Source organism: Thalassophryne amazonica, unplaced genomic scaffold (genome assembly GCF_902500255.1).
Source record: "Thalassophryne amazonica unplaced genomic scaffold, fThaAma1.1, whole genome shotgun sequence".
In the NCBI taxonomy this organism is placed as follows: Eukaryota; Metazoa; Chordata; class Actinopteri; order Batrachoidiformes; family Batrachoididae; genus Thalassophryne; species Thalassophryne amazonica.
This window is the reverse complement of record NW_022986303.1, coordinates 146413-157228: the sequence shown is the minus strand read 5'-3', so window position 1 is coordinate 157228 and position 10816 is coordinate 146413. Positions and strand designations below refer to the sequence as shown.

Here is a 10816-nt window from a genome sequence, read left to right as displayed (position 1 = left end):
TTGAATTGCTGGCTGTCTGAGTGGTGTCCAAAAAATGAGGTGGGCTTCATAGATAATTGGCAAAGCTTCTGGGGAAAACCTGGTCTTGTTAGGAGAGACGGCATCCATCCCACTTTGGATGGAGCAGCTCTCATTTCTAGAAATCTGGCCAATTTTCTTAAATCCTCCAAACCGTGACTATCCAGGGTTGGGACCAGGAAGCAGAGTTGTAGTCTTACACACCTCTCTGCAGCTTCTCTCCCCCTGCCATCCCCTCATTACCCCATCCCCGTAGAGACGGTGCCTGCTCCCAGACTACCAATAACCAGCAAAAATCTATTTAAGCATAAAAATTCAAAAAGAAAAAATAATATAGCACCTTCAACTGCACCACAGACTAAAACAGTTAAATGTGGTCTATTAAACATTAGGTCTCTCTCTTCTAAGTCCCTGTTGGTAAATGATATAATAATTGATCAACATATTGATTTATTCTGCCTTACAGAAACCTGGTTACAGCAGGATGAATATGTTAGTTTAAATGAGTTAACACCCCCGAGTCACACTAACTGCCAGAATGCTGGTAGCACGGGCCGGGGCGGAGGATTAGCAGCAATCTTCCATTCCAGCTTATTAATTAATCAAAAACCCAGACAGAGCTTTAATTCATTTGAAAGCTTGACTCTTAGTCTTGTCCATCCAAATTGGAAGTCCCAAAAACCAGTTTTATTTGTTATTATCTATCGTCCACCTGGTCGTTACTGTGAGTTTCTCTGTGAATTTTCAGACCTTTTGTCTGACTTAGTGCTTAGCTCAGATAAGATAATTATAGTGGGCGATTTTAACATCCACACAGATGCTGAGAATGACAGCCTCAACACTGCATTTAATCTATTATTAGACTCTATTGGCTTTGCTCAAAAGTAAATGAGTCCACCCACCACTTTAATCATATCTTAGATCTTGTTCTGACTTATGGTATGGAAATAGAAGACTTAACAGTATTCCCTGAAAACTCCCTTCTGTCTGATCATTTCTTAATAACATTTACATTTACTCTGATGGACTACCCAGCAGTGGGGAATAAGTTTCATTACACTAGAAGTCTTTCAGAAAGCGCTGTAACTAGGTTTAAGGATATGATTCCTTCTTTATGTTCTCTAATGCCATATACCAACACAGTGCAGAGTAGCTACCTAAACTCTGTAAGTGAGATAGAGTATCTCGTCAATAGTTTTACATCGTCATTGAAGACAACTTTGGATGCTGTAGCTCCTCTGAAAAAGAGAGCCTTTAAATCAGAAGTGCCTGACTCCGTGGTATAACTCACAAACTCGTAGCTTAAAGCAGATAACCCGTAAGCTAGGACATCTTTCTACTCATCACTAATTGAAGAAAATAAGAACCCCAGGTTTCTTTTCAGCACTGTAGCCAGGCTGACAAAGAGTCAGAGCTCTATTGAGCTGAGTATTCCATTAACTTTAACTAGTAATGATTTCATGACTTTCTTTGCTAACAAAATTTTAACTATTAGAGAAAAAATTACTCATAACCATCCCAAAGACGTATCGTTATCTTTGGCTGCTTTCAGTGATGCCGGTATTTGGTTAGACTCTTTCTCTCCGATTGTTCTGTCTGAGTTATTTTCATTAGTTACTTCATCCAAACCATCAACATGTTTATTAGACCCCATTCCTACCAGGCTGCTCAAGGAAGCCCTACCATTATTTAATGCTTCGATCTTAAATATGATCAATCTATCTTTGCTAGTTGGCTATGTACCACAGGCTTTTAAGGTGGCAGTAATTAAACCATTACTTAAAAAGCCATCACTTGACCCAGCTATCTTAGCTAATTATAGGCCAATCTCCAACCTTCCTTTTCTCTCAAAATTCTTGAAAGGGTAGTTGTAAAACAGCTAACTGATCATCTGCAGAGGAATGGTCTATTTGAAGAGTTTCAGTCAGGTTTTAGAATTCATCATAGTACAGAAACAGCATTAGTGAAGGTTACAAATGATCTTCTTATGGCCTCGGACAGTGGACTCATCTCTGTGCTTGTTCTGTTAGACCTCAGTGCTGCTTTTGATACTGTTGACCATAAAATTTTATTACAGAGATTAGAGCATGCCATAGGTATTAAAGGCACTGCGCTGCGGTGGTTTGAATCATATTTGTCTAATAGATTAAGTTACAGACTTCTGTGGCTGTGATTGGAGAAATTGTGCACAGTGCAAGCTTTGCATTTTGTATCACCAGTTATCCATCTTCATGATGAAGTAGGACAGAGGAGGATTTTCTTAAAAAGAAGACCTGAAAGTTTAGCTACAAATTGCCAGAAGGTACATCTGAGATGCAAGTCTGGATTTGTCTAATAGATTACAATTTGTTCATGTAAATGGGGAATCTTCTTCACAGACTAAAGTTAATTATGGAGTTCCACAAGGTTCTGTGCTAGGACCAATTTTATTCACTTTATACATGCTTCCCTTAGGCAGTATTATTAGACGGTATTGCTTAAATTTTCATTGTTACGCAGATGATACCCAGCTTTATCTATCCATGAAGCCAGAGGACACACACCAATTAGCTAAACTGCAGGATTGTCTTACAGACATAAAGACATGGATGACCTCTAATTTCCTGCTTTTAAACTCAGATAAAACTGAAGTTATTGTACTTGGCCCCACAAATCTTAGAAACATGGTGTCTAACCAGATCCTTACTGTGGATGGCATTACCCTGACCTCTAGTAATACTGTGAGAAATCTTGGAGTCATTTTTGATCAGGATATGTCATTCAAAGCGCATATTAAACAAATATGTAGGACTGCTTTTTTGCATTTACGCAATATCTCTAAAATCAGAAAGGTCTTGTCTCAGAGTGATGCTGAAAAACTAATTCATGCATTTATTTCCTCTAGGCTGGACTATTGTAATTCATTATTATCAGGTTGTCCTAAAAGTTCCCTAAAAAGCCTTCAGTTAATTCAAAATGCTGCAGCTAGAGTACTGACGGGGACTAGAAGGAGAGAGCATATCTCACCCATATTGGCCTCTCTTCATTGGCTTCCTGTTAATTCTAGAATAGAATTTAAAATTCTTCTTCTTACTTATAAGGTTTTGAATAATCAGGTCCCATCTTATCTTAGGGACCTCGTAGTACCATATCACCCCAATAGAGCGCTTCGCTCTCAGACTGCAGGCTTACTTGTAGTTCCTAGGGTTTGTAAGAGTAGAATGGGAGGCAGAGCCTTCAGCTTTCAGGCTCCTCTCCTGTGGAACCAGCTCCCAATTCAGATAAGGGAGACAGACACCCTCTCTACTTTTAAGATTAGGCTTAAAACTTTCCTTTTTGCTAAAGCTTATAGTTAGGGCTGGATCAGGTGACCCTGAACCATCCCTTAGTTATGCTGCTATAGACGTAGACTGCTGGGGGGTTCCCATGATGCACTGTTTCTTTCTCTTTTTGCTCTGTATGCACCACTCTGCATTTAATCATTAGTGATCGATCTCTGCTCCCCTCCACAGCATGTCTTTTTCCTGGTTCTCTCCCTCAGCCCCAACCAGTCCCAGCAGAAGACTGCCCCTCCCTGAGCCTGGTTCTGCTGGAGGTTTCTTCCTGTTAAAAGGGAGTTTTTCCTTCCCACTGTAGCCAAGTGCTTGCTCACAGGGGGTCGTTTTGACCGTTGGGGTTTTACATAATTATTGTATGGCCTTGCCTTACAATATAAAGCGCCTTGGGGCAACTGTTTGTTGTGATTTGGCGCTATATAAAAAAATTGATTGATTCACATTATGTCTGACTGGATTCAGGTGCGTTATAAACGCCGTTTCAAACCCCAGCCCCGACCCGACGGGGAGTTTTCTGATCATGGCAGAGCCCGTGCACCTTTGACCCCGTGGAGGGGTCAAAACCCTAACTTTAACCCTAACCCTTTTCACACTGAACCAACAGTCTTTTTCAAGACTTTTTCACCATGCTCCAACGCCTGAAGAAGACCTCTAACGGTCGAAACGTCGCGACGGAGCACTTTCTTCAATTTTTTGGACATATTAATTTTTTTAGCAAGCTAATTAGCTTGCTAACGCTTCCGACACGGCACTACACGCCGACACCGAAATGTCCGGCTGGACACTTGTTAGGAGCAGACACCGACCCAGGCTCCAAACGAACTACGACCATGGGGGGTTTTTTGAGCGAGGGAGTGCCCGTGCACCTCCGTTTCCACGTCGGGGACGGAGCGCTAACTTTAACCCTAACCCTAACCCTGACCTCTGGCCCTAACCTTAACCTTACTCCCAACCCCATTCCTAATCTTAACCCGACCCTAAGCCCATTTAAACCAAATTGGACACTAAATTACACGTCTAAAGATAATCTAACCCTGGACAACCAACCACATACAGGACCTCACACCCAACCCTAACCCCTACATTTTATACACATTTAACCATATTCTTTTTGGGACACATACCTAATACTTACCTGTTTTTGTTTATAGTTCAAGACCGTTCTGTGTAAATATATAGATAATAATTAATACAATTATGTACATAAATAACAGTTCATAAAATTTATGTTCTATATATTTACTGCCAAAAATACACAAAAATAAAAATAAAAAAAATAAATAAATTAAAAAAATTAAAAAAATAATACTTACCTTCTTTATGTAAATACCTTTATTTTGATGGACGGGTCATCCTTTTGTCATTATTGACCTTTGACCCCCGCTGCATTCCAATTTTTTTTTTTTTTATTTACCTGAAGTTCTTTTTGTAAAGACTTTCTTTTTCTTATTCCAAAGCAGAGGCTGAGCTTGTCGTCACGCCCCCTATAAGAGGACCCTCAGCCCTCCGCAGCTCATTTCCACATTGTACGTCGAACTGTTTATACGGAGACTGCTACTTGCTGCTTTTCACACTGAACCAACAGTCTTTCTCAAGACTTTTTCACCGTGCTCCAACGCCTGAAGAAGACCTCTAACGGTCGAAACGTCGCGACGGAGCACTTTCTTCAATTTTTTGGACATATTAATTTTTTTAGCAAGCTAATTAGCTTGCTAACGCTTCCGACACGGCACTACACGCCGACACCGAAATGTCCGGCTGGACACTTGTTAGGAGCAGACGCCGACCCAGGCTCCAAACGAACTACGACCATGGGGGGTTTTTTGAGCGAGGGAGTGCCCGTGCACCTCCGTTTCCACGTCGGGGACGGAGCGCTAACTTTAATCCTAACCCTAATTTCTTTATGTGGGTATGTTTGGATATAAGGGGATTGGTGACATTATTTTAAAACAAGCATTATAAATGCATATACAAATTAATTGGATTTATTCTAAAATGTTGCAAAACCTGAAAAAGAACAGTATGAAAATTTATATATTTTTTTATAAATACTTACCTTAATGTGGGGAATCCAAGAAAGAAGCTTTATTTTAAAATACTTACTTTCAACATTGTAAAACCTGAAAAAGAAGAATAAAAATTAAAAGGACAAACTAAAACTGAAAAAGAAAAAACATTTTTTCTCTGGAGAGTATAAAAAGGCAAACAGACCAGGGAGCTCATTTTGCTTTACACTCTCCATCAGAGCAGTTGCACAGCTTGAGACAGCCAGTTGAAGCGAGCCAGCTTGTACTTTTTTGGTGTGCTAGCCTGAAGAAGAGCCATATAGGCTCGAAACATAGCTTTTTTTCTGTGTTTTTCTTTTCTGCACACCCTTCCTTAGTTGTTGAATATTTTTATTTTCTCTTTCTTTAAGAAAGAGTTTTTTTTTTTTTTTTTTAAGTTTTTTGGGGAAAAAAAACAAATCACGGAGGATGGGTGGCACGTGGTGCGGTATGGCAGGAGACGCCAGCGCACACGTGCTCCTCCAAGAGATTGGGATTGCGGGCGGGCAGGGGGGATGGCCCGTGCTTCTCCTTTCTCTCGTTGGAGAAGGGATCAGTTCCCCTACCCTAATTTTTTCTCTAATAGTTAAAATTTTATTAGCAAAGAAAGTCATGAAGTTATTACTAGTTAAAGTTAAAAGAATACTCGGCTCAATAGAGCTCTGACTCTGTCAGCCTGGCTACAGTGCTGAAAAGAAACCTGGGGTTGTTCTTATTTTCTTCAATTAGTGATGAATAGTAAGATGTCCTAGCTTTACGGAGGGCTTTTTTATAGAGCAACAGACTCTTTTGCCAGGCTAAATGAAGATCTTCTAAATTAGTGAAACGCCATTTCCTCTCCAACTTACGGGTTATCTGCTTTAAGCTGCGAGTTTGTGAGTTATACCACGGAGTCAGGCACTTCTGATTTAAGGCTTTCTTTTTCAGAGGAGCTACAGCATCCAAAGTTGTGCTCAATGAGGATGTAAAACTACTGACGAGATAATCTATCTCACTCACAGAGTTTAGGTAGCTACTCTGCACTGTGCTGGTATATGGCATTGGAGAACATAACAAAGAAGGAATCATATCCTCAAACCTAGTTACAGCGCTTTCCAAAAGACTTCTACTGTAATGAAACTTATTCCCCACTGCTGGGTAGTCCATTAAAGTAAATGTAACTGTTATTAAGAAATGATCAGACAGAAGGGGGTTTTCAGGGAATACTGTTAAGTCTTCAATTTCCATACCATAAGTCAGAACAAGATCTAAACTATGGTTAAAGTGGTGGGTGGACTCATTTACATTTTGAGCGAAGCCAGTTGAGTCTAATAATAGATTAAATGCAGTGTTGAGGCTGTCATTCTCAGCATCAATGTGGATGTTAAAATTGGCCACTATAATTATCTTATCTGAGCTAAGCACTAAGTCAGACAAAAGGTCTGAAAAATCACAGAGAAACTCACAGTAACGACCAGGTGGACGATAGATAACAAATACAACTGGTTTTTGGGACTTCCAATTTGGATGGACAAGACTAAGAGTCAAGCTTTCAAATGAATTAAAGCTCTGTCTGGGGTTTTGATTAATTAATAAGCTGGAGTGGAAGATTGCTGCTAACCCTGCCCCTCGGCCCGTGCTACGAGCATTCTGACAGTTAGTGTGACTCGGGGGTGTTGACTCATTTAAACTAACATATTCATCCTGCTGTATCCAGGTTTCTGTAAGGCAGAATAAATCAATATGTTGATCAATTATTATATCATTTACTAACAGGGACTTAGAAGAGAGAGACCTAATGTTTAATAAACCACATTTAACTGGTTTAGTCTGTGGTGCAGTTGAAGGTGCTATATTATTTTTTCTTTTTGAATTTTTATGCTTAAATAGATTTTTACTGGTAGCTGGTAGTCTGGGAGCAGGTACCGTCTCTATGGGGATGGGGTATTGGGGGGATGGCAGAGGAGAGAAGCTGCAGAGAGGTGTGGAAGACTACAACTCTGCTTCCTGGTCACAACCCTGGATAGTCACGGTTTGGAGAGTTTAATTGGCCAGATTTCTAGAAATGAGAGCTGCTCCATCCAAAGTGGGATGGATGCCGTCTCTCCTAACAAGACCAGGTCTTCCCCAGAAGCTTTGCCAATTATCTATGAAGCCCACCTCATTTTTTGGACACCACTCAGACAGCCAGCAATTCAAGGAGAACATGGGGCTAAACATGTCACTCCCGGTCCGATTGGGGAGGGGCCCAGAGAAAACTACAGAGTCCGACATTGTTTTTGCAAAGTTACACACCGATTTAATGTTAATTTTAGTGACCTCCGATTGGCGTAACCGGGTGTCATTACTGCCGACGTGAATTACAATCTTACCAAATTTACGCTTAGCCTTAGCCAGCAGTTTCAAATTTCCTTCAATGTCGCCTGCTCTGGCCCCCGGAAGACAATTGACTATGGTTGCTGGTGTCGCTAACTTCACATTTCTCAAAACAGAGTCGCCAATAACCACAGTTTGTTCCTCGGCGGGTGTGTCGTCGAGTGGGGAAAAACGGTTAGAGATGTAAACGGGTTGGCGGTGTACACAGGGCTTCTGTTTAGGGCTACGCTTCCTCCTCACAGTCACCCAGTCGGCCTGCTTTCCCGGCTGCTCGGGATCTGCCAGGGGGGAACTAACGGCGGCTAAGCTACCTTGGTCCGCACCGACTACAGGGGCCTGGGTAGCTGTAGAATTTTCCACGGTGCGGAGCCAAGTCTCCAATTCGCCCAGCCTGGCCTCCAAAGCTACGAATAAGCTACACTTATTACAAGTACCGTTACTGCTAAAGGAGGCCGAGGAATAACTAAACATTTCACACCCAGAGCAGAAAAGTGCGGGAGAGACAGGAGAAGCCGCCATGCTAAATCGGCTAAGAGCCAGTAGCTATGCTAACCTAGAGGATTCCTAAAAACACGCAAAGTGAATAATGTGTAAATAATTTAGAGGTGATTCAGCAGAAGGAGTGCTTTAGTTAAGGCACGTAAAGATTACACTGGGAAACAAATCGTAATCTAGATAACTAGATCAATCTAACTGCGCAGATTAAACAGCTAACAGATACAGAAAAACACGGCTGTGCTCCTGAACAGGAAGTGATACAATACCGCAGTGAGAGCCAACCACCATTCAACCAATATTCAATTGAATACACCACAGAGACAAGATATTTAATGTTCAAACTGATAAACTTTATTGTTTTTGTGCAAATATTTGCTCATTTTGAAATGGATGCCTGCAACATGTTTCAAAAAAGCTGGGACAGTGGCAACAAAATACTGGGAAAGTTATGAATGCTCAAAGAACACCTGTTTTGAAACAGCTGAGTGTCATGTTTGGGTATAAAAGGAGTATCCGTAAAAGGCTCACCCGTTCACAAGCAAAGATGGGGTGAGGATCACCACTTTGTGCACATCTGTGTGAAAAAATAAGTTTAAGAACAATGTTTCTCAACATTCAGTTGCAAGGAATTTAGGGATTCCATCATCTGCAGTCCATAATACAATCAGAAGATTCAGAAAATCTGGAGAACTTTCTACACGTAAGCAGCAAGGCCGAACACCAACATTGAATGCACGTGACCTTCAATCCCTCAGGCGGCACTGCAATAAAAACCGACATCATTGTGTAAAGGATCTTACCGCGTGGGCTCAGGAACACTTCAGAAAACCATTGTCAGTTAACACAGTTCATCGCTACATCTAGAAGTGCAAGTTAAAACTCTACCATGCAAAGTGAAAACCATAACCAAAACCATCAGTCTGGAACCAGTTTGAGACCTCTAACATCTGTGCCCCTTATACACTGCAGGGCGACACTGGCGTAGCGTTGAACCTCTGTGCCCATGTGACGTGAGACATTACCATGCAAAGTGAAAACCATAACCAAAACCATCAGTCTGGAACCAGTTTGAGACCTCTAACATCTGTGCCCCTTATACACTGCAGAGCGACACTGGCGTAGCGTTGAACCTCTGTGCCCATGTGACGTGAGACATCGCTGTTCTAGCAGATGGTGTGGCCGTCTGCTGGTGGCTTTAGACCAGCCACACAAAAACGCTCTGAACTTTAACATAAGTGATCACAAATACCTACAACTTTTCATATGGACTCTCAATATCATAATCCACCAAGCCAGTCATAAATTATCAGTGGGTTTTCTTTTCCTTTAAGTTTCCGGTCCATCTAACCTGCATGTCTGTGGATGTGGGAGGAAGCCGGAGCACCAGGAGGGAACCCAGACAAACACGGGGAGAACACGCAAACTCCACACAGAAAGACCACAGGTGGGAATCGAAGCCACGACCTTCTTGCTGTGAGCGCTAACCACTAAGCCACCATGCTGCCCATATATCTAACAACACTAAACAATGGGCATTGATATTTACATTCTGGACTTGCGCGCCAATCCAGCAGGGGGTGGTATATATTGAAAGTGTGAGTGATTTTATTTACCAAGTTCAGTCACTGAACTTAGTAACAATTATATTATGTACTTACACTGAACTTCAGTGTAAGTACATAATATAATTGTAAATACACGGATCAATCAATCAATCAATCAATCAACTTTTTTTTTATATAGCGCCAAATCACAACAAACAGTTGCCCCAAGGCGCTTTATATTGTAAGGCAAGGCCATACAATAATTATGAAAAACCCCAACGGTCAAAACAACCCCCTGTGAGCAAGCACTTGGCTACAGTGGGAAGGAAAAACTCCCTTTTAACAGGAAGAAACCTCCAGCAGAACCAGGCTCAGGGAGGGGCAGTCTTCTGCTAAGACTGGTTGGGGCTGAGGGAAAGAACCAGGAAAAGGACATGCTGTGGAGGGGGGCAGAGATCGATCACTAATGATTAAATGCGGAGTGATGCATACAGAGCAAAAAGAGAAAGAAACAGTGCACCATGGGAACCCCCCCACAGTCTACGTCTAAAGCAGCATAACCAAGGAATAGTCCAGGGTCACCTGATCCAGCCCTAACTATAAGCCTTAGCGAAAAGGAAAGTTTTAAGCCTAATCTTAAAAGTAGAGAGGGTGTCTGTCTCCCTGATCTGAATTGGGAGCTGGTTCCACAGGAGAGGAGCCTGAAAGCTGAAGGCTCTGCCTCCCATTCTACTCTTACAAACCCTAGGAACTACAAGTAAGCCTGCAGTCTGAGAGCGAAGCGCTCTATTGGGGTGATATGGTACTACAAGGTCCCTAAGATAAGATGGGACCTGATTATTCAAAACCTTATAAGTAAGAAGAAGAATTTTAAATTCTATTCTAGAATTAACAGGAAGCCAATGAAGAGAGGCCAACACGGGTGAGATATGCTCCCTCCTGCTAGTCCCCGTCAGTACTCTAGCTGCAGCATTTTGAATTAACTGAAGGCTTTTTAGGGAACTTTTAGGACAACCTGATAATAATGAATTACAATAGTCCA

The 10816-nt window shown here is 41.7% G+C and overlaps 1 protein-coding gene across 1 annotated transcript in view; it reads right to left on the bottom strand.

Annotated features, from left to right (window-relative positions):
* Positions 1-691: 691 nt before the first annotated feature.
* LOC117506019 (rho GTPase-activating protein 12-like) overlaps positions 692-10816 on the bottom strand; it is a 72314-nt gene continuing 62189 nt past the window's right edge. Inside the window, exons 18-19 of the mRNA XM_034165554.1 lie at positions 10271-10278; positions 692-702 (exon numbers count right to left, since the gene is read on the bottom strand). The gene's annotated coding sequence lies outside the window, so the exon portion shown is untranslated. The remainder of the gene's footprint in view (positions 703-10270; positions 10279-10816) is intronic.